The following is a 25748-nucleotide window of genomic DNA, read 5'->3' on the forward strand; positions in this document are numbered from 1 at the left end:
CAGTATTAAGAACTAGTTAATCAGGAAGAAATATGTCAGTATGTTGCTCTCCCCATACAAGAGGAAAAGAACAAATTTTATTTTCCTTGGCAACCGCTCCTGAGTTGTTGTTATTTCCTCTGTTCCTTACCACACACAGATATTTTCCACAAGTGGATGTCAATTGTGATATCTTCGGCTGCACAAGGCGATACAATGATTTTTTTCCCCATAATGTCATTGCTTTTTAGTTTGATCTTAAAGAATATTGCAATAAGAATATATATTGACCCTGGAAAAAATGTATCACCCTGAAAAGCTCTCTTGAAAAGCTGTGCCATCCCTAATTCAAGAGAAGGTTTAGCAGTCTCTGTTACAGCTAAAGAAGCACTGCCCACAAAATCATACCTGAGCCCACTCTTTACCCAGGAGGACAGCCTGATCTCTTCATTGCCACAAAAATTCCCATCTTGCTTTCTGCAAGTTAGACCAGCAGAGACATATGATCAAACAGTTTAGTGTTTGACTTCCTCCCAGATCATCCATTGGCAGGCAATGCTGTTATCCCTTTTCTTTGTGATTTGACCTTGCTCTTTGTCCCCAGGACAAAAATGTATTGAGTAAACACATCCCTCCTCATTATAAATGTGAGAAGTTGTGTTTAACTAAACTGAAAAGATGATCTAAATACTGGGATTATTTGCCCATGCAAGTCCATCGACCTTCATCCAATTCTTAACCAGCTTCAAGTCAAGCCTAAAATAGCACCTTGCTGTCCTTGGGATGCCATCTCAGTTGACATGGGATTATGCTGTACAATTCTATTCTACTTTTAAAATACAGCTTATTAAACTTGCCTAAATTTGCAGTCATTATTAATCATTCATTAAATCATTGCAAATGTATTGGTACGGATTATGAGTTTAGGATAATGAAAACTTGAGTTAATTTTCAAAATCTTGATCTCCAGCCCTCTTTTCAAGCATGTAGAATATTCCAGAATGATCTAGAGATAAAAAAAAATATTCCAGGCGTCAGCTTCTCATCTATCACTGAGTGTAATTTTCCTGTATAATGCTAGATTAAAACATCCTGGAAGCTTTGAAGGATTGACAGGGTAATAAAGTATGATATTTATTGTATCACAAACAACCAATGTGTGAAGAACTTCATATGAATATAAATCAGAATGTCAAAGGAAAGATTCAAATATATCAATCTAGGTATTTTTATTCAGAAAACACTATCCAAGAATTTTCCAAGACTTTTAGTTTAGTAATGTCTTTTGCCCCCAATCAGTAAATATTTTCTATGATATCACTTTTGGGGAAAAAATTGTGAGACAATTCTAAATATAATGTTTGCTTTTCAAGCCATCTCCATGATCATTTTAAATTAAAGTTTAAATTAAAGTTTTATAAAACTTCTTCCCATTTTCTATAGGTACCTAAAAGGAAGCACAATCCAGCAGGTTTATAAAGCTTTAAAGATTAAAGCCAAGTGGTTGGCATTGTTCCCACTACACGTAGTTCTTGCTTGGTGACTACAATTGTGCTGGCAGCTCTGTGGTTAAGCATATCGGTTGTCATGGTTCCACTAGATGAAACCCATCAAAAGAACTTCAAGGCAAAATTCTCCCCTAAAGGACATTTTATTCAGGAAACAATGTATCAGCACTACATAGTTGAACCCAAAAACTAAATTCCCTTTCCCCAATAAGTTGTCATAAATCACATTCTCCATTTAGTCTAAAATGTGGGCTTTCTCCCAAGCTCCTCAGCCCACCAAAACATTATCAGCTTGTCCTTGAGTTCTCACAAAACAGAGTTATTATTATGGCTAGCTGAGCTCAAGTTCTCATCCCAACCCACTTTACTGCACCTAAATTCTAAATACCAGAAAAGGCATGTTAAATGAAAAGAGAAAATGGCTGCCTTTTCATCAGTTGTCAGAGCAGAAACATCCAATGTTAGCAGCATTGACATCGGTTGCTAAAGGAGAAATCAAATGACCATGGCAAAGCCTTCCATTTCTCCACCTCCCTGCCCTTTGGAATGACAGGGGGTGCTGGAATAATTAGTAAGAATTCATTTTTGTGTTTACATTCATTGGAGAGGAAGGGATTACAAGAGAGTATCCTGATACATAATGGGAAAAATACAATGAAAGTAATATACTAGTGTCAGATTTTCTGTACGTGCCATAGTGGTCTGATTTCTTATTGGATTTCTCTAGGTAGCAAGACAGTTTTTGCAAGGGAATTGCCACTGGATGCTGGATCTGAGCTGGTATCATTCTGGATTACATAGGGAACTGGAGGCTATATAAAGAACAGTTGCTGGAACTGGGTATATCTAGTTCAGGGGTAGGCAACCTTGGCTCTTTTATGACTCATGGACTTCAACTCCCAGAATTCCTGAGCCAGTCATGCTGAGAGGAAAAAGGGAGGTTTCCAAGCTGAGCTATGCTGGCTCAGGAATTCTGGGAGTTGAAGTCCACGAGTCATAAAAGAGCCAAGGTTGCCTACCCCTGGTCTAGTTTAATAAAAAGAAGAACTAGGGGTGACATGATAGCAGTTTTCCATTATCTCAGGGGCTGCCACAAAGAAGAGGGAGTCAATCTATTCTCCAAAGCATTTGAAAGCAGGATAAGAAGTGATGTATGGAAACTAATTTAAGAGAGAAGCAACCTGGAACTAAAGAGAAGTTTCCTAACAGTTAGAATAATTAATCAGTGGAACAACTTACCTCCAGACATTGTGAATGCTCCAGCACTGTAAGTTTTTAAGAAGAGATTGGACAACCATTTGTCTGAAATGCTATAGGGCCATGGTGGCAAACCTATGGCATGCATGCCACAGGTGGCACGCAGAGCCCTTTCTGTGGGTACACGCACTGTCGCCACAGTCCTAGGCCTTTAGCTGGGTTTTATAAAACCTTTTCGATTTAGGCCTCTGCTTCCATATGCAAAAAAAAAAGTTTCAATCAATAAATTTCAACTTCTTGCAGGGGAAAAAAAGATCTTGCAAAGTTGGAATTGATTGAACATTTTAGTCCCACCCAGTCTGCCATTACCACCGCAGCCACACCCACCCAATGGGCCACACCCACCCAATGGGCCATGCCCACCCAATACATAAGTGGGTTTTGGTTGCAGTTTGGGCACTCGATCTCTAAAAGATTCGCCATCACTGGTATAGGGTTTCCCTGAGCAAGAGGTTGGACTAGATGACCTCCAAGGTCCCTTCCAACTCTGTTATTCTGTTATTCATAAGTTTACACTCACTAAGCAGCCTTTATGGACATTAAACTTGATCAAGTTTTATATCTTAAGCACTTTTTTATTATTTCTGTTTTGTTTATATATTAGAGACATTAAAATGCTGGCAAGGTCTTACTGTATTCATCAGCTGAGTTTCTGCATCCTTAAAAGATGTTGGTGTATATTTGGTTTTAAAAGTTTTTTAAATATATGATTTTTTTGTTTGAGTATGCAGCACATCCAGTACTTAGTATATGGATTTTGGAAACTTAAGAACGGATTAAGGGGCCAGTGAGATTTGGAATTACAATTTGGAACTATTTAGTTCATTGATTGCTTTAGGTGTTTTTATGATAAGGAGACCCTGAAGGCTGGACACTAGAACCAGAGAATAAAAAAAATGGTGCTGAAGTCCTTAGTGCCAAGTTGTGAATACCTTTCAGTCATGTTTTTGCACAGAAGAGATCAAATGCTTGATAAAATTGTCATAGCTGGTTCTAATGTAGTTGTAAAACAAGAATGAGCTGCAATGGATGACTGTGAAATTAATTTGGAGGAGGATTTAAATATAATACAAATGGATTTGATGGATGACTTATTCTTTAAAGGAGATGAACAGATATTAAACCTGGAAACTGATTTGGATAATTCTTTTCTTCTGGCTATTCAAAAGAGCTCTGCTAAGATTTGGAAGGACTTTTTTTTAGCAGTGACAAACAATAGGATACATTTCACTTATTGATTCAAAAGTTCTGAAGAATTTTAACTTTGAAACACAGCTGATCAGCAAACTAATCTCTGGGAATTTTGGGGGGAAGGCTTAAAGAATAATTTTAAAAAGTCAAGGAAAGTGTATGACATTGGCTTGTTTAACCAGGATTTCCCCCCCTTTTTTCTTGTACCTTTCTGTTTTCATTTTTTTCTAGCTTGTAATGACTTTTATTTTTTTTTCAATTTATAACTGTTAATATTTTTTTTAGAAAAAAGAAGGAAAGAAAGCATTGCGGTGATGCCATAGCCTCAGGTGCACTGGGAATCACAAGTGCAAATAGCCTGGTATGTTTTCCATACAAGAGCATATACCTGCTTACTCTCTTGTAATCCTTTCCTCTTCAATCTCTCCACTCTTCAAGGGAGAAAAAAGATTGCAGAAAGAACAATTGCAACCAGTCTGCCTTCCATAGGAGACCTGTGTATTGCACATGTAAGAAATAGAGCTGAGAAGGTATTTTACAGACCCCTCACATCCTGGACATAATGTGTTTCAACTCCTTGCCTTGGGATGGCACTATAGGGCAATGCATGCCAAAATAACTAGACATAGGGTCAGTTTTTTTCCCCATGCCATCACTCTGCTTGAACACCTAATTCTCACAGTGCTGTCTAATGACTATGTATATTTAACCATGTAGTATGGCTGTATAAAAAGGGACACGGTGGCTCAGTGGGTTAGGACAATGAGCTTGTCGATCAGATGGTTGGCAGTTTGGCGGGTTGAATCCCGAGTGCCGCATAACAGAGTGAGCGCCTGTTACTTGTCCCAGCTTCTGCCAACCTAGCAATTCGAAAGCACGTAAAAATGCAAGCAGAAAAATAGGGACCACTATGGTGGAAAGGTAACAGTGTTCCGTGCACCTTTGGCGTCTAGTCATGCCGGCCACATGACCATGGAAATGTCCTCGGACAAGCGCTGGCTCTTCGGCTTTGAAACGGAGATGAGCACTGGCCCCTATAGTCGGAAACGACTAGCACACATGTGCGGGGGAAGCTTTACCTTTACCTATGGCTGTATACTTCTTATTATCTTCTTTAGTACCCCCAATTCAATCTATCTCATCTCTAATCCAATTAAATGTGAGACAGAGATACTCTTTCACCTTGATGGTCTCATTTTTGGCAGAAGCAGAGAAAGCATTCCAAAACCAGATAGACACATCCTCCTTATCCTTGGGAAAAATTCATTGAGGTGAGACCAGTGAATATCATGGTTCAAATTCTATATAAGCAAATATAATTCTCCCATATGGAGAAACATGGGTGATTACCGCCAAATAGCCTCCTTTCCTCTGTTCATGGAATGTAACTTCTAAGGTACACTTGGGGTTTTAGTTTGGTTTTTTTTTACATTTAAATTGAAACTAAGCAATACTCAGAAATGTTTAGGACCTATGCAATAATTTCACACTGGTTAAACTGGCAGGCCTGCCAACTAAAGCATTTAGGGAATTGTAATTCTGAAAAGAACAGTGGATTCCAAAGATTTTTTTCAGCACCTGCAAAAGTCTGGTTCTGGGAAGGAAATTGAGAAGAAAAGCACATCCACTTAAACTGTCGCTTTGTATATGTCTTTTCAGAAATAAATTCCACTAGAATTATTTGGACTTGCTCCCAGGTTAATTTGTATATAATTGTAGCATTAAACAAGTTGCAAGCTGAATAACAGCCCTGTGTTCCCTCGAAGCATTAGAGTTTTATGTAGAATGATGGTTAAGTTTTCCTCTGACCAGAACAATTGTTCCCAAATGGATTTCATCATTTAAAGATTTTTAAATAACCTCAAATTGAAAATAATACGGTAATATACAGTAAACTGTATAAAAATAGCACTGTTTTCACAAATCATGACAACGCTATTGAAAGGTGTTGTGTTAGGCTATTTGCAGTAAAGTGAAACAACATTATACTTATCTTTGCCTGTCCAAATACTTGAAAAGTAAAAAAAAATCTATTTCTCTGGAGATGGTTGTTCCAGCTTTAGCAGCATGGCAGGATCTGTGTCATAGACAAACTTTGATTTTCTTGGTGGAATAGAAACAAATTTATGCCTCCTCCATTTTTGAAGACAGTTAATTTATTGATGAAGAATTCACTGTTGTTTGCTGTGCATGTGCCAGATATGTAATTAACATCTTGAGGAAAGACATACAGAGTAGCTGAGACAGTCCAGTACTTGCTGAAAAAGAATACAGGCTGCAGATTCTTAAATGTGGTTAACAGGTGATTTGGATTCTACATGGAAATAGACCCAGAATAAAGTTTTTATAATGTACAGGTAGTCTTTGACTACTGACCGCAATTGAGCCCCAAATTCCTGTTGCTGAGTGAGACATTTGTTTAAGTGAGCTTTGCCCCATTTTATGACCTTTCTTGCCACAGTTGTTAAGTGAATCACTGCAGTTGATACATTAGTAACCTGGTTGCTAAGTGAACCTGGCTCCCCATTGACTTTGCTTGTCAGAAGGTCGCAAAAGGGGATCACATGACCCCGGGACACTGCAACTGTCATAAATATGAGTCAGTTGCCAATCATCTGAATTTTGATCACGTGACCATGGGGATGCTGCAACGGTCGTAAGTGTGAAAAGCGGTCATAAGTCACTTTTATCGATGCCGTTGTAACTTCCAATAGTCTCTAAATAAACTGCCGTAAGTTGAGGACTATCTGTAGTGCAGCCAATGAAGCCCGAACACTGCATAGTAGTAACTGCCTGTCCCAGTTAATCTAGAAGCTCTGCAGTGGCCAGAATAAATCTCTAGAACTCTTTAAAAATAGATTCTCATATAGCAAACCAGTGAGGAGGTTACCAGGGTGTGCATAATCAATATTAGGCTGTTTCAAATAGAACTCTATGTCCATAATTGCCTGGGCTGATGAAAAATATTTCTATTGAACCTGTAACTATTATAGACCACCATTGTCACTGTCAGTGTTATTCATGCCCTTGTATGATAGCAGTTTTCCAGTCATAATCATTGTAGGACTTAGGGGTATCATCAGATTTGCCTCTCGTGGATCAGTTCCTAAAAAATAACCCTTCTATTTAAGAAGGTGGTAGACCCAAAGGAAAGATGCATGGGAAGAAAACTATTTTAACTCCACATTTGAGAAGTTATTCGTTCTTTGTGTGTAGCCATGTAGATTCATTTTTCCTTCATACTGTGGTAGAGTAATGAAAGAGATAGGACTGAATCCAGCTGTGCCCTTCCATGTACAGAAAAGCTTTTGATCCAATAGACATATCCACTAATGCTGGAGGAAAGGAGAGGATTCTTGCTCAGTGACCCTCCATGTGGTACCCCCCAGAAAAATCAGCTTAAAGGCCAGGATAAAACAGAAAGCAGAATCAGAGGCCTGCGGAGAGAGATTTTAAAAATCCCTTGTCAGCCACGGTTGTTAATAAAGACTGGAGATAATAGTATAACTAAATATAACTCTTGAACCTGAAACATAACAATCTGTATTCAGAGTTCCAATCAATCCAGAAGCTTGTGGAAAGCTTTAGATAATTCTTTCTTAGGCCAACCGATTCACATGAATGGTGAGAGTAAAATAGCAAAAAAAATAATAAAATAAAATTACTTATAAAAGCAGAAGGAGCAGCTAAAACTGCAATACAGAATAATAAGAGCAATCTCTTAAAAAGCCTAATAATGATTATGCTGGAAAGCCAGTTCCACAGGGGTATCCCAGTAAACCCACATCAGGATGGCATGAAAAGTGATTTTTGTTGACGGGGACACAATCCTGTGACTACAAGAGCTCTCAGGGTGACAAATTGGTTGGGCTGCAAGACCAGTTCATGTTCTTGTCAAATGGAACAGAGTGACAAGTAACTGTCTGATGGGAACCAGGGCTGCAGTGCCAAAAATGCATGTCAGGAAGAACGCTCTCATGCAGGAAAAATTGTGACCCCAAAATGAAGACTTTGTATTTATATTGCTTCTTGTTTCGGAATATGTAATGGTTGGCCCATTTGCAGTCTAAGTCATTTGGCAATAAAGCTACAGAACACACACACACACACAAGAAATTCCTAGTTTTACCTCAGGAATTATTCCCAGGGCCATTTTCCCCTCAGTGGAGGGAGAATGATAGTATGCACGTATTTTTATGCAGAAGCTGAATGTAATTACATTCATCTTTTTTTATCTATGGTCTATCTGGCATGCTATATTTATCAATGGATCATTTGAGCCCCAGCAATTGACTTCAAAAAGCTATGATAAAGTAAAATTAATTGAAATATTTTGGAAATACACCATGCTTTCTAAAAGTAGCTTTGTCACTATCAAGAAATGTTTCAGGCATGCTGTTTGGTTTGTTTTTCATGAATTTGGGATGTTTCTATAACACCCTATGCCTTCTCTGGCAAGATAAATATTGTGTTTTCATCAGCGCAGGGTAGATAGTACTCTTTCTATGGTGTTTTACGTACAGATCTGAAAGATGAAGGATGCAGAGCTTACATATAACAGTTGCCATGCCATGTCACCCTGTGTACTTCGTCTCTGAATTAGAAGGAAATAAGATTCTTCTCCTTAGTTAATTGATTAGTTCCCATCAACACAATTTCCTTAGATGTGTAAATACTTGAAGTCCTTTTTTTTCCTTGTAAAGGAGGGCAGCATGTGTATTTTGCAATGCAGACAGTTGCTGTGGATGTTGTTAACCAAAAAGATTAGGTAACAGATTTAAAACCTGAATCTTGAAGAACACAACCACTCAAGACTGATAACATTGGAAGTGCACATTGTAGTGCAGTAGTAAGGCGTTGTTCTATGTCCAGAATTTATATGGACTTCATTCACCTGCATTAAACTGGCAGGAATTATAGAAATGTAGGTGTAATATATCTAGAGGAGATCAAGTCAGGGACATATTAATTTGCAATTATGCTGAAATGATTTGATCTCTTTTTTCTTCTTCTTCTTCTTCCAGGTCACTTTTCAGCATCCAAACCTGAAGTTTAATCTAGTGATATTTTGTTTGACTGACTTTCCAGATGAAAACTACATGTGCCCTCCCCCGCTTTTCTCATCTTCTTCCTACAGGTATTACTAGAAAAAAAGAACCAGGTATAAACTTGCTGCAAAAGTATTGCTTTTAGCCATGGAAACAGTCAGAATGATTTCTCTGTCACTGTCTAAAACTCCCCAGTGCTTTCCATCATCCAGACTGACCATTTCACTTTCTTTTAAGTCTCCTCAGGGGAATATATTACCAAATAAAAATACTGTGATTGAAATCTTCAGATAGCCATCTCCTAGGATATGGGATACACTGCTGAGGTTGCTATAACAGGGTGACATTATTTATGACTATATATTACAGCAGGTTTAAACTACTGTTAGACACACAAGCAATAAAATGAGTTAAATGCAGACTGGGCAATCGACCCATCTAATGTGAGAACTCAAAATATTCAAATGAAATGAATTCTAAACAAGAGATCTATATATATATATAACTGGCATACAGGTAGTCCTCGACTTATAACAGTTCATTTAGTGACCATTCAAAGTTACAACGACACTGAAAAAAAAGTGACTTATGGCCATTTTTCACACTTACAACTGTTGGGACCTCTCCTACTCACATGATCAAAATTCAGACACTTGGCAACTGTCTCATATTATGATGGTTTCATCAGTGCCCCTGAGGTCATGTGATCCGCTTTTGAGACCTTCTGACAAGCAAAGTCAATGGGGAAGCCAGATTCACTTAACAACCATGTTATTAACTTAACAACTGCAATGATTCACTTAACGAGGTCATACGTTGGGCCAAAATACACTCAACAGCTGTCTCACTTAACAACAGAAATGTTGGCTCAATTGTAGTCATACTTTGAGGATAACCTATATTGAGTTTTGGAAAGAGAAAAATATTGTAAAACACAGCATTTCCTTTAATTCTGTAAATTATGGCATGTTTCTCTTTATTTCACATTTTATGCTTTATTTCCCTTATTTTGACATTTCCATACACTTTCATTTTATTCTCACAACCTTCTTATAAACTAGATTATAAGTGAAAGAGAATGGCTAGCTCCAGGGCTTCCATGAGCAACACGATTGAGTGGGATTCTCAACCTTCATCTTCTTGGTCCTACTCAAACATGCAACTCTAACTCTAGATTTGTTGTCTAGGCTCCAGACTCCATGAATTCTACAGATAGATAAAATCTGATCTAGCAATAACAGCAACTGTGGTATAGGCATCAGCTACAAAAATGACAAACTATTGCAAAGTTGTAATCCAAACCTTGGATTTTTGTACTTCTGTCCCAGCTTGGGTGCAAGTATGTATGTCATGAAGTTTGTATCATGTTGTCACAACCCGTTTAGTCACTTGCTCATTTCCCATTGTGTATCCTGATGGTGCCATGATAGCAGGCTAATTCCTACTAGCCAGATATAAATCTATATTTCTAGAAAAGAAATATTTATTTTCCCTCTATCTTTTGATTTATTTTGTTTTCATGCCAACTTGAGGTTAACCATATCTAATATTTACAACTTTTTATCTGAGCTTTTGGGTAACCATCTGTTTTCCTATCTTGGTTATATGTAAACAGTTAATAAGTTCGTAGATAGGTTAGCTTCTATTCTAGATCAAAATCTACCTGTGGCATTGATAATTGCAATACATAGAATTGGCTGAAGTTAGATTTGTGCTTACTTCAATAATGAATTTGAAAATAAGAGTATTTTTCTTTCAAGAATGTCTTTTTGGGTTTTTTCTTGCCCTTTTCTTTTAAAAGATTGCTGTCCATGGTGCTGATAAATCAACCTATCTGGACAACTTTGTTACTTTGTGTATGTATACTGATGAAACCTCCTTACAATAACATTAGAGGCAACTTTGATCAATGCTGATAGAAAATAGAGAGGGGTTGTTTTATTTTGTCCTTTCCACTATTTTGTTTCTGCCTATGCTTGAGTCTAGCACCAGAGGGCAGGACAAGAAGCAATGGTTGGAAACTGACCAAAGAGAGAAGCAACCTGGAATTAAGGAGAAACTTCCTGACAGTGAGGACAATCAACCAGTGGAACAGCTTGCCTCCAGAAATCGTAGCTGCTCCATCACTGGAGATTTTTAAAAAGAGACTAGACAATCACTTGTCTGAAATTGTATAGGTTCTCCTACTTGAGCAGGGGGCTGGACTAGAAGACCTCCAAGGTCCCTTCCAGCTCTATTCTATTCTTATTCTAGTATAGCAGTCTGTTTGGTTCTATTCTGCATCCAAAAGAAAGCCTGCTCAACAATATATGTTTAAATCTTAGGAATGAACAGTATTAGCTATTCTTATATATGAGTGGTTAGTTGGTTTAAGATGTTTTGAAAGGTTCTGCTAAGTATGACTTTCTTCCTATAATATTTTTCTCTATGTCCTTGCATAGAAGAGGAAGAAAAGCCAATTGGGTTTTCTTTGCTGATATCATCACACTTATTCAACTATTTGAAGATTTCTTACAAACAATAATTATAGGGCAAAGGAAAAGGCAAGCTCTTGTGGGAATATCAAGATTAGACAAAGGCATTCAGACTACATGGAGTATATCATGGTAGAGACAGAGACAATGGAGCTGGAGACAGAGATATGGTTTGGGAAATTGTCTGTACTGCCAGTGCTATTTTCCATATTGAGAATAACTAACGTGGAAATGCAATACTTCTTTCCTCTGATGAATTGAGATTTGAACCTTACTTATGTACGATAGTGTGAATGTGACAGGATGATTCAGAGATTTTGGATTACTTCTGAAGTTGGGTTGTTTCAGTTTTAAGTGAGGTTTTTTTTATATTATATATGAATCATGAAAACCATCATCAAAGTATCAGCTTCCCTTTTTTCAGAACATGAGACTGATAGTGAAGGATTCGCAGAGCCCAGGTGATTCAATCGAAAATGAAGACTATCGGTTCTTCACCATTTTTTCTGAACTAATGAGGAAAAGGGATATTGGGGTGAGGATCGTCAGTCTTGGCATATTCAAGCCACTAACCTATTCAACTGCCATTCTTTATTTTATTAGTTTATTTTTTCATTATTATTAAATGTTTACGCCATCCATCATCCCTACAAGATGACTCTGGGTGATTTTAGATGGTTATCTATAGCCCCCTCATTAATAATGAGAATTATGCTTTTGCCCTGAGGTCCAGTTCTTGTTGCATCATTGTGAGGTTAGATTTCTATGGCGGAACTTGTAACATTCAATTACAAACCACAGAAAGACCCTCAAGATCAAAAAGCCTGGGACTAGAAAGCAGTCTGAATATAAACACATGCTCTGAATTCAGCATCTGATATTAAAAGAGCAAAAAAAAAAAGAGAAGAGGTTTCAGAAGTTATAATTCCCTTAACAACTGTAGCCCATCAATATCATATTTTATACTTATGCCTTTATATATCAATAGTTAGTGGAGTTACAGCTGTGATGGGTATCATAGTTTTACCTTTACTATCTTGTACATTTAAAATGTGCTCTGTGGACCCAATTTTGCCAATAACGTAGCAATAACTTTATAGAATTTAAGACCTTCGCTTTCCAGGGAAATTTTGCCTATGTAAAGCTTAAGGGAAGTAATTAGAATAGGATCTGCCTGGCTCTGGCTTATTTCAAAGCTATTTTCAGATATTGAGGTTGAAATACAGGGAACTTGGAATAAGATCAGCACAAGTCAGCTTGCTTCAGAACAGCCACATATTGTTTTGCTTGGCGTTTCTCACACTTTGTTTCTCTAGATCAGAATGACCTACAAAATTATTTAAAATAGAGACGGGGCTTCTATGTTTTTTAAAAAAGGAGAATTAAGTGTGAAGTTAATCTATTTTGGTCAGAATAGATCTGTACAAGTAACGAAAAGGGAGAGACTTTAGCTTCTAGTAGCTTTCCTTAAAATAATGATAGTGGGGAAAAATGCCTTTGTTATTTAATCAAACATCGCAGAGACCATGTAAAAGTCAGATATCCTTTGGTTTCTATGAATATGAGTTACAGGGTGGAAGAGATAGAAGATAGAAGAAGTATAACTTCTATTTTTATTTGGCAGAGGACATGTGCGATCATTTCAGGCTTTGCTCAAATGATGTCCCCTCCAAAATATGGGAAGGAGGTCAAGAGAAGAGATCTATCGATACAGGCTATAAGTGTTTTGAGAAATCAGTGGAAGACTAGGCTGCTTCATGGATAGTAAAGAAGCCTCTTTTCCAGTCTTGAAACTGAAGTTATTCTCCTGAGACCCATAGAATCTTAAGAAGATTACGTTAATGAGACTAGATTACAACAGTGATTTTCATTCCTTCATTCCTTCTGTGAAAAAAGGTGCATTAATATATCCATCTTTGTGCCAAAGGGCTAAAAATAAATTATATTGAAGAAAAAGCAGGGACTAGAAGGCCACTAAAATATCTACATCTCATCTGCAATAGTACAAGTTATATTTCCGGAATGTATTTTCTTGTACAATATTTCCTTAAACAACTTTTCAGTCAGCAGCACTGAACTCCCAAAGAAATCTACGTATAACATAGATCAGGCTCCCCCCCCCCCACAATTCAGGGCCACTCAGAAGGGCTGAGCTACATGTCATTGCTGGCTGGGTATTTGGAGTGCATAAGGCTGGAGAAAGCTGATGCAGATCATTTGAAACGAGTGTCAAGAACTGCAAAAAATGTCAAAAACCATCAAAAGTAGTAACAAACGTATTACAGCAAAAAGCTAGAGTGTTTACAAAAATGGTACAGGATCAGAAGTCTTTATGCTCGCATTTTGCACTAGAGATCCATTTAAGTTACATTGCAATTTACAGAATGTGTGAACTAGTACTTCAGAATTGAAACATATTGTGGATGAAGGTATAATTTTTCTCTTGAGAACTATACTGGAACCATTTAGCAAAAATGTAGTCCTGGTAACACTGGATCTACTTATCAATCAGTCATACAGTAAAGATCTGTTCTTATTTCAGAGTTTCATCAAAAGTTGCTTTTCATGGGTACACCTAAAACATGTGGTAAAAGGGGGATCAGAAAGACAATGCAGACTGAAAAGAGAGTTATCACACCACATTGTATCTTTCCTTATTTTTTTCCTCCAGCATCAGTTGTTATTTAAAGAAGGGCAAGCAAATTGCAATCTAACAATATCACAGAACAAAAAATATGCATAAATAATAGCAGGAAAGGCCCAAATTCCTTCAGGAATCTATATATTTCTAGTGGCTTGATCTGTACTCTGGCTTTTGAGGATTGCAGGATGGACATTGAATCAGCTTTTGGACTAAAATGTATTCATTTTCTAGTAATTACAAGCCCTTGACATGTTAATGTTAGAAAGGATTAGTAAGTCTTGGCCACTGTTTCAGCAACTAATCCATCAATGGAGAAGTCAGCAAAAATGACGCCGAGAAACACCGTGAAAAGATGGCTAGTCCCAATCTTTTTTTCCCCGTGTCAAAGAATTGCTTTTTTTTTTACTTTGGTAGAGAATAAAGACATAAAGGTTACATAAATCTTCCTGAATGCAAAATTGTTGAAATTAATATGTAAGATAAAAAGAGATTTTGGGGGGAAAGAAACAACAAAGGACAAAAAAAACCCATGAAACCAAAAAGAAAGCAAACCACCACATTACCTCCAGTTGGGAAGTACATTTGGACTGCCAAAATTAAATGCTTTGTTGCTCCTTTTTGTGCTTCTCCCCCACCCTTTATCTTCTACCCGAAGTTTTAAGGAAATTAGGAAACAAACAGTTATGTGGCATATGTTAAGTGAATGCAATTATTATCAGAGCAAATCACAGTTTGATTCTTTGATTGTTTTCCTTTTGAAATCATTTCCTCAAACACATCTTGCTCCTTCCCCTTAAACACATCAGTCCAGGACTGTTATTCCTACACCTTGTTGCAAAGGAATTGCTGAAACCTCTTGGCTAAGAATGAATGGATTTTCTTCATTTGGCAGATTGCTGACAAAGAATCCAGAATGGATGAGTGATGGAGGCCAAAAGCTAGGAGATGGTTTCTTAATAAATCAATATCCACCCAAACTGGAATAAAATGAAGGTGAGAGAGCAAATCAGACAAAATCTATATCTACAAAGAAGCAGCAGTTTTGCTCTTTGTGAGAATAGAAACACATTGTTGTTGTGGTGGTGGTGGAAAGGCTCGGCTTTATTAAAGAAATTTCATGTGGGTTATAGGTGACAGCATCTTCCCACTAATTCTGCCCATTTTCTTAACAGAAAAATGCATTAAAGACCAGATGGTACCAAGAGTCGGATGCAAATGAATTTTCAAAATTCCCCATTCAATTGGGAGGCGTTAAATAGGAAGGAGGCTTTCTACAGATTTTTCTAGAGGAAAAACAGAATTTTGTCTCCAGTTTCTCAGGGAGAGGATTCTCTCTGTGTAGTGACATCACTGACCTCCTTGGAGCAGTCATTTCCTGATTCTTTCCTTTGGATTGAATGGAATGATGGGGAGGGAAAAAAGCACCAGAAACGTGATTTGGCAGTGAAAGACGGACAGATGAATGTCTTGGGTTCCATGACTTTTGACAGATATCGCTACTAGTTCAGTTCAATGGGAAGTACAAAAACCTTTTTTAGACTGGGTCTTTTTCCCCCCTAGGGCAAACCTATGGCACACGTGCTAGAGGTGGCACGCAGAGCCCTCTCTGTGGGCACGGGCGCCATTGCCCCAATCCTAGGCCTTCAGCTGGGTTTTATAAAACCTTTTTGCTTTAGGCCTCCACCACCATGTGCAAAAAAAAGAGATCCAATCAATCAATCAATTTTAACTTCTCACGGGGAAAAAAAGATCTCTGGAATTTAGACTACTTTAGACTACTGCAACGCTCTCTACATGGGGCTGCCCTTGAGGACCACTCGGAGGCTTCAACTGGTGCAGAATGCGGCCGCACGAGTTGTGATGGGGGTTTCCCGATACTCCCATGTAACACCTCTACTCCGTGAGCTGCATTGGCTTCCGATTGCCCTCCGGGTGAGATTCAAGGTGCTGGTGATGACCTATAAAGCCCTGAATGGCTTGGGTCCGGGATATTTGAGGGAACACCTGCTGCCAGCATCAAGTTCCCTTTGTCCAATGCGCTCGCACAGGGAGGGTCTTCTCAGGGTGCCGCCGGTAAAAGATTGCCGGCGGATAACACCCAGGGGGAGGGCCTTCTCTGTGGGTGCACCTGCCCTCTGGAACCAGCTGCCCGTGGAGCTCAGGACTGCTCCTGACCTGCGTTCATTCCGCCGGGACCTGAAGACTTGGCTCTTTGAGCTCTCTGGCCCAGGCTGAGAATTTTAACTGGGGTTTTATTTTCAGGGATAATTTAATCTTTTTAATTGTCTTTTAACTTTTGTATTTTGTATTGGTGTGATTTTAAAATGCCCTGTAAACCGCCCTGAGTCCTTCGGGAAAGGGCGGTATATAAATCTAATAAAATTAAAATTAAAATTAAATTAAATTAAATTGATTGATTGAACTTTTTAGTCCCAACCAGTCTGCCATTACCACCGCACCCATTCCCACCCAATTGGCCATGCCCACCCAATTGGCTACGCCCACCCAATGGACCACGCCCACCCGGCACCCGACGATACATAAGTGGGTTTTGGGTTATAGTTTGGGCACTCGGTCTCTAAAAGATTCGCCATCACTGCCCTAGGATGTCAGTTCTTTACCTTCACTTATGATTTGCCTGCAACTATGCCACTAAATATTGCAAAGACATCTTACATTTCCAGTACTTCCTCAGATAAACCAAGTGTGGATTATGCTACCCTTGGGATTCTCACCAGCAGGCAAGTAGAAAGCCATCTCCTGTACTTAACCAATGACTATAAATGTGAAATGTCAACTTTTCTTGAAGTGTTTAGACATCCAACCCTCACAAAAGTGTTGGTGTATATCAGCAAAGTATACTTTGTTCAATTTATATTCTGCCTTTCCTTCTTCCAATTTCCCCACCCACCCACCCACAGTCACCTTCTCTGGTCCAACATTTTCACCACCACATTATAGCAGCAACCCCTTTGGAGTGCATTTGTGAGTTGCCTATTAATATCCAAGCTTCACTTAGAAGGTTTATTTCCATCCTGAGTATGTTTATCAAGCCATAGATCACAATCAAACAGTACTCTGCCCAAATTCAATTAGATGGGAGTATTTTTCATTTATTAGATTTGTTTGCCACCCCTCTCTCTTCAAAGTGACTCTGGGTGGGTTCAAATGTCCAAATCTGTTCTTACCTTTTTGCATTCTTACAATGCTGTGTGCAGAAGTGGCAGAAAACACATGATTGGATATGCAGTCCCTGATTTTCACCCCTAGAGTTTAGGTCTGATCCATATAATCAGATTTCTGCAGCATGAATACAGGCCATTGTTGGCCATTTCATGGTAAGAATGCACAATGTTGTCCTTTACCCAACTACAGCCCACCAGGAAGACTTGGAAGGATTCACTCTTCATCTTCTCCAAGAACACTGTAGGAATCTCTTCTGATGTTTTATATTTCAGAAATCTTCCGAAAGCAAAGAATCTCCTCCTCCAAGATTGATATATGCCTGTTTCTCATAGAAGTGAAGCCTCAGATGAGTAGCCTACAGATTTGGGGAAAGCTCCAAAGTCCTCTGAAATCCCTGACTAGGCACTTTGGGCAGATCAATTTTATAAGTCCTACCCATGGGTGTGTGTGTGTGTGTGTGTGTGTGTGTGTGTGTGTGTGAATATTACCAATAAACTGAAAAGAACTGAAAAATGTTCGTACCATGACAAAGGACTGATGGTGATGCCCTCCTTCAGTTATCACAACTGCCCTGAGACAAAAACCAGATCTAGTGTTCAACCAATACTATGTGTTGGATCCTCAATATTTTGGGACAGGCCTCTGGTTCCAATGGTAGCTGTGAACTTCTGAACTGCCCCAGACTCAATTTTCATCCAGAGGCCAATTAAAATCCTAAGGATCATCAGCCTCAGGGAATCAATGGCCAAACCAATATCAACCTTGTGAGGTAGCCCAGACAGGAAGCTTGTCCAGATGAACTAATTCTAATTTATTTTAAGGTTACATTAATAGAATCGTGCAAGCACCTTTACAACCCAAGGAACTAAGGAGGATCCTGTCTGAGACATTTGCCACACTCACATTCCTTCTGTGGGCTAAGCTGCCTCTTATCCAATCATCCCTGTGGAAGTTTCTCTTATTTCCCAAGGGAATTCCCACACACTGTTACACTCAGCCACAGCATGCAGCATCTCCATCAGGGAAGTTACTATCAACAGGGAGGCTGGTACCACAACAACAACACAACCAACAGTCCCCTAGAATCCAACTTCAACCACAAGTAGTGCTGGATGGGAGGATGTAAAATAGGTAACTAAACAAGACATAAATTACATTGCAAACATAATTAAAAATAAATCTTTTTGCATGGCAGCTCATTAAAGGAAATTGGAATGTTCATTCCAGTAGAAGAAGCCAAAAGAATAGAATCCAAAAGAAGATGGTATAGGTTCTCCTGCTTGAGCAGAGGGCTGGACAAGAAGACCTCCAAGGTCCCTTCCAGTTCTGTTCTATTCTATACTATACTATTCTATTCTATTCTATTCTATTCTATTCTATTCTATTCTATTCTATTCTATTCTATTCTATTCTATTCTATTCTATTCTATTCTGTTCTGTTCTGTTCTGTTCTGTTCTGTTCTGTTCTGTTCTGTTCTGTTCTGTTCAAAATGTCATTACAGCAACAAGTTCAGAGGGCCAGATGTATCATCAGGTAATGGAATCTTTTTATTTATTTATATGTCTGTGACCTTTCAAAATCTCTAGCAGCTAGGTAGGGTTCTCCCTCAATATTGGTTTCTCAGAGCATGCAGACCATTGCACAATATCTTTAATTTCACACACTAGCAAAATAATGGTTAGGATCATCCTATGCAGATAAGAGCGCCACATGGAAAAAGATATGCCAGATGTTCAAATTGACTTTGCTGAAAATGACTTTAATCTCACAACATATGGACGGATTCAACCACAATTTCAGCTGAATTTCAGCTGTTGGCATCATAGACCAAGCCAAATCCAAAAAAACACCACGGAATTCTTGGAAGCTTGGTATCTATCTAAATCAACAGTCACATAAAGAAAAACCACATTTACACACCATTCAGAAGAGACAATAAAAAGCTGCAAAGGAAACAAAAAGACCAGAACACGTTTTCTCCAGCAGCCAACACCTAGATCAGCACGGATTAACACCAAACGATCAGGCAGAAAATAAGACCCTAATCAACGAACAACCAAGGAGAAGACCACACTCACACCAAATCTGGGAGGGCAAGCTACTGTACAAAAGCAAGGAACAGTCCCCAACGTACTTGTGCTGACAACGTTACCTCGTTGTGTAATGGAATGTCTATAAACAAATATTCAAGCTCAGCACCAAGAACCTCACTAACTTTAGAGAAGGCTGAATGAGATATTATTGCTGATAAAAGGGAAAGTCAAAGAATACCAACCAGCATTCACTGATTATAAAAAGGCCTTTATTGTGTCAATCACGTTAAATTGTGGAATGAGCTTAGAAAAATGGGAATCCCAGAACGTCTCATCCTCCTCACGTGAAACCTATATACAGGTCAGGAGGTCACAGTATGGTGAGAACATGGTGAAACAGATTGGCTCCAGGTTGGCAAGGGAATGTGACAAGGCTGTATACTATTTCCTTATTTATTCACCCTACAGTATATGTTGAATGTGTGTGAAGGGAAGCTGGTTTGGCAGAAGATGAGCATGGTTTTAAAATTGGAAAAATAAAATCAACAATGTGCAGTAAGCTAACGATACTACCCTGGTATCTGAAAATGCATAAAAATCCTATAAAATCCAGGACTAAAATGCAAGGAGTGCACAGTGAAAAAATGAGAGTAAAATTAAATATAAAGGTCAAACTAATGAGAAAAGGTAAAACAACCAGCCTTAGAATTAACAATGATGATATCAATGTTGTGGACAGCTTCTGACTGCAGTACAAGATCTCCCTGGAAAAAGCAGAACCACTGGGAAGCAAGTATATTGGACAAGCTACCAGGAGCAGCACTGGAGTGCAATTAAGCCACTTGAGTACTCTTGTTACAATTGTTCCTCAAAGGATAGAAACAGCAAACTCCTACATTGCAGTCACAGTGTGACAGCAGTACCATAAATGAATCCACAAGAACTCATTGTAATCTCTCTCCTTCTGTCCGTCTCTCCCTCTCCTCCATTCCTCGTTCTGGGAACTCCTATTTTTAAATACTTAAACAGTTTAATCAACTATTGATCTGTTTGTTGTCTTTGTCATTTATTTTGGGGTTGCTCATAGATCCCTGGAAAAGGTGTAGGTGTTAGTTTGTCTAAACAGTTGCCTAAAGTGCTCCCGAAGGCATCATTTATTGGACTTGGATCTTATGCAGATGTTGCAAAACCAGCTGATGAATAGGAGCAAAGACAAGAGCCAGTAAACCTTTCCGTACTCTCTCTTCCTAATATTCTTTTCTCTTATTCTTTCTGGCACTTTTCCTTTCAGCCTCCTTATGCATCTAGCAGACCTGCTGAGTAAGAGACAGAACTGATAATTTGCAAAGCACTTTTGATATTAGGCTGAGGAATACCTGAAATTAGGGAGACATCAGTATTTAATCCTAGGACTGTAGGTGGTTCCTTCTTCTGCCAAAGTAGAATTAAAAGTAGGAGGAAAATACCCAGCTTTTTCTTAGAACATTACATGGCACACAGATGAAGACATTGGGCATCTGTTGGTTCATTACCACCCTGGGAATGCTCTGGAAGAAAACTGGGGCTCTGGTGCTGAGGTATTCTGCTTAACTGCTACCAGTCTTGTGTAGGCTTTTTGATGTTGATGTTGTTGTTAGTTGCGAAGTCGTGTCCGACCCATCGCGACCCTATGGACAATGTTCCTCCAGGCCTTCCTGTCCTCTACCATCTTCTGGAGTCCATTTAAGCTCACGCCTACTGCCAGCCACCTCATTCTCTGTCGTCCCCTTCTTCTATTGCCCTCAATCTTTCCCAGCATTAGGCTCTTCTCCAGTGAGTCCTTCCTTCTCATTAGGTGGCCAAAGTATTTGAGTTTTAGCTTCAGGATCTGGCCTTCTAAAGAGCAGTCAGGGTTGATCTCCTCTAGGACTGACCGGTTTGATCGCCTTGCAGTCCAAGGAACTCGCAGGAGTCTTCTCCAGCACCATAGTACAAAGGCTTCAATTCTTTGGCGCTCAGCCTTTCTTATGGTCCAGCTTTCACTGCCATACATTGCAACTGGGAAGACCATAGCCTTGACTATACGCACTTTTGTTGACAGGGTGATGTCTCTGCTTTTTAGTGTGCTGTCTAGATTTGCCATGGCTTTCCTCCCAAGGAGCAAGCGTCTTTTAATTTCTTGGCTACAGTCCCCATCTGCAGTGATCTTGGAGCCCAGGAAAAGAAAATCTGTCACTACCTCCATTTCTTCCCCATCTATTTGCCAGGAATTGAGAGGGCCGGATGCCATGATCTTGGTTTTCTTAATGTTTAGTTTCAACCCAAGTTTTGCACTCTCCTTCTTCACTCGCAGCAAGAGGCTCTTTAGTTCCTCTTCACTTTCTGCCATTAGAGTGGTATCATCTGCATATCTTAGGTTGTTGATGTTTCTTCCGGCAATCTTAATTCCAACTTTTGATTCATCTAGCCCTGCCTTTCTCATGATGTGCTCTGTTGATACAGAAGACCTAAAAGACCTCTTCTGCAGAGTAGTCAGGTATGGGCAATATAACCTGATCGCCTGAGGATTTAAGGACAAGTCCTTACACTGTCAATAGCAACTGCATTAGCATGTGATAGGTATTGATGTGTTCATTATAGGATTTTTGTTGTTGTTATGAGCTCTAGTTTGTATCTTCACGTGCAATCCATTTTTCTTCAGTTATACAAGAAGAAAGGACACAGCTGTGATGCTATGGAAAGAGAGACTTTTCTGCTGGAAGAGTTTGACCATTAGGCAGCCACACATATTTCCCTAAGAAAGTATTTAGTAAAGGCTAACATACTAATGGAAAAAACTCCTTTTCCTCAATTATTTCAGATGCTTCTGCATCTCAAGATGGTCAGTGGTATAACACAGGGCCTTTCAACTTTTTCACCCATTGTACCACTTTTAGGATATGGCAACATCCGAGTACCACGTTGCCTCGCAAGGTGTCAAAAACTTGATGACCAAAAAAAAAGGAAAAAAGTGATGAAGTACAGGTAGTCCTCAACTTACAACAGTTCATTTAGTGACTGTTTGAAGTTACAATGGCACTGAAAAAAGTGCCCCCCAAGCCACAACAGAGCAAGACACCTGCCTACCCGCTCGGCGGTGCACTTCCTCCTGTCCGAGGTTTTCATTGTTGTGAGCATTTCTGTTGAGGATTGGCAGCGGGGGTGGGGTGGGGTGTGTGTGTGTGTGGTTTTTATTCCCCCCCCCCTCTGCTGGGTGGTTGCAGCAGGTTTTGGTCACTTCACATGACCCTGGGACACGGTGACCGTCATAAACATGAATCAGTTGCCAAGCATCTGAATGTAAATCACAAGACCCTGGAGATGCTGCAACATTCCAGCTGATCAGCGCTTCTTCTTCTGGGCTCAGCAGAAGTACCAGGATCAGCGCCAAGCTCCAGCTGGAGCCTGGCGCTGATCCTGGTGCTTCCGCTGAGCCCTGACAGCCCTGCAGCTCCAGCCATCTCTTGCTCAGGCTTGTGCGGTGCTGCCACTGGTTCAGCTCATTCCCCTCCCCCGCATACCACTTTTCTAGGATGGTCACGTACCACCTGCCAGGTGCCAATGTACCACAGGTGATACCCATACCACTGGTTGAAAAAAAAGCCCTGGTATAACAGAGCTGACACTCTTGCTGTGCAAGGGTTTGCTTGTGACTGCTACAGGAGGTCCTCGACTTACAACCTCGACTTACAACCTCGACTTACAACCTCGACTTACAACCACAATTGTGCCCCTAATTTTTTGTTGCAGTTATTAAGCGAGTTTCGCTCCATTTTACGATCTTTCTTATCCCCGTTTGTTAAGTGAATCACTGCGAAGTAGTCACAGGGTTGTCAAATGAATCTGGCTTCCCCATTGACTTTGCTTGTCCATGACCCCAGGGCATCGCAACCATCACAAATACATGCCAGTTGCCAAGCATCTGAATTCTGATCCGGCTGCAACAGTTGTAAGGGTGAAAAATGGTAATGAGTCACTTTTTTTGCATGCCGTTGAAACTTTGAGCGGTCACTACATAGATTGTTGTAAGCTGTGGACTACCTGTATTTGAACACACTCACCTCTCTTCACGGAAATTCAAACCCTGGGTTTTCTATGGGTGTGAGCCATTGCACAACCTTCAGGTTGTGCTGAACCCCTGATTTGCACAAGGGCGTCTCTCAGCACTCAGAACCAAGCTTCAGTCTAGAGTCCAAGCTGCTTGGTTGCCGTGACTGGGTGGTTTTCCAGGGGTGACACACAGGCAGCTGTTATCAGACTTTCCCAGTTGCGTAAGCTCACGCAGAGGCAAATCTTCAGATAAAGATGCCTTGCCAGTGCTGTTGGAAGGGATGATGTGACCCAGGGGAGATTAAAATGAAGAAGGAAAATGCAGCACTTTACACCTTCCAGAACTCTAACAGTCGTGTACTTGCTCTTCGGTATCTTCGGTGATAAAGGAAAAGAATTGGTATGATACTTCTCTTAAGTCCCTCTTGTGAGCTACAGTTTTCAGAGCTGAAAAGGAAAGCAATTCAGGATATCGTTTTAGGTCATTTTCATGGGAAAGTGCTTACAAGCGTGCATATTTTGACATTTCTGTTTTTGCACTTGTACAAAACCTCAGAGGTGAAAGGTAATTGCCTTTTTCCTCTTCTCCAAAACACTGTTTTTATGTTACATTTCCCTGCAAATACCCAGATGATCACTAGGTGGCAACAAAGAGATACAGAAAACACTCTCTCTTACCATTCTGTTTTGGAGAGATGCTCCTTGAATGGAACTTTTAATGCGTCCTGTTAATGTGATGGCTGAGCACTGCAGGATCTTCTTAAAGAAATGAAAATTCACTGCTGAAACAACAGGAACGGGGGACAGATATTTACTGAAAGCAGATTGTGAATTAACTGATTTTTCTGTTGGGTGAGCTAAGAATTGCTTTCCCTTGTTTCCTTGTGGGGATTTGACTCTTTTTTTAAAAAATGCTTTTAAAATAAACTCTTCAGCCAATTTTTCTGCACATTGGATAGCAATACTCTTGAGGACCACAGGTTTTCTGTCCCTGGTTATGTGTTTATTTTATCAAGTTGTATGCGGCCTCAATCATAAAGTGACTCTATAGCTTGCAGAACAGAATTAAAACACCCTCTTAAAATAGTAAGAAAAATACCCAGAGGACAAAATAAACAGTGAAATACATGGTGTATGTTATTAAATAGTAAATAAACAAATATTTGCAGCCAACCAACCTTGGAGAAGCAATCACTATGTCCTACTCTGGGCTCTGTTAGAAAAGTCAGGTTTTAGGATTCTAGCCATGCCACCTTAGAGGAGATGCTATTCCCCCCCCCCCCGTCTCCTATCTCTCTGTGTGTATTTTCTTACATGAAGTACAAGTTAATTTGGGTACTCTCAGTGCTCCCTTCCTCTTTTCTCTCTCCTTCCTTCCTTCCTTCCTTCCTTCCTTCCTTCCTTCCTTCCTTCCTTCCTTCCTTCCTTCCTTCCTTCCTTCCCTACTTGGCCTGGATTGTAAACCTGACGTTCAGGGTTACAGTCAGTCAGACGATTGGATCACAACTAAATAGAATAACTGAAATCTTTCTGACAGAAAATTATCTTTTAAAAAGCAGTAGTAATTATCATCCACTGAATAACAATAGTCCTCTTCAAAAATTAGTGCCGGTGTATAGACTGTTTCCCCCCACCCCCAGTATCAGCTTCATCCCATTAATGCATTCCATTTGCCTTATGCAAACATACAGATTGGAAAGGTCAGTAATAATAATAATAATAATAATAATAATAATAATAATAATAATAATAATAATAATAATAATAATAAGAAGAAGAAGAAGAAGAAGAAGAAGAAGAAGAAGAAGAAGAAGAAGAAGAAGAAGAAGAAGAAGAAGAAGAAGAAAGAAGAAGAAGTTGGAAGGGACCTTGGAGGTCATCTAGTCCAACCCCCTGCTAAGACAGGAAACCCTATACCATTTCAGACAAATGGCTATTAGAAAAGAAAAATACTGTTGCTCCAACCAACAGGCAAGAAAATACAGGTAGTCCTTGACTTATGACCACAACAGAGGCTAAATTTTGGGTTGCTAAGTGATGCATTTGTTAAGTGAGTTTTTCTCATTTTACGACCTATCTTGCCACAGTTGTTAAGTCAATCACTGCAGTTGTTAAATTAGCTACCCAGTTGTTAAGTGAATCTGGCTTCCCCATTGACTTGGCTTGTCAGAAGGTCACAACAGGGGATCACGTGACCCTGGGGCCCTGCAGCCGCCATAAACATGAGCCAGTTGCCAAGCATTGATCACGAGACCATAGGGATATTGCGATTGTCGTTAAGTGTGAAAAACGGCCATAAGTCGCTTTTTTCAGGGCTGTTATAACTTTGAACAGTCACTGAACGAACTGTTGTAAGCCA

This window comes from Vipera berus (genome assembly GCF_964194415.1).
Source record: "Vipera berus genome assembly, chromosome: 1".
Taxonomy (NCBI): Eukaryota; Metazoa; Chordata; class Lepidosauria; order Squamata; family Viperidae; genus Vipera; species Vipera berus.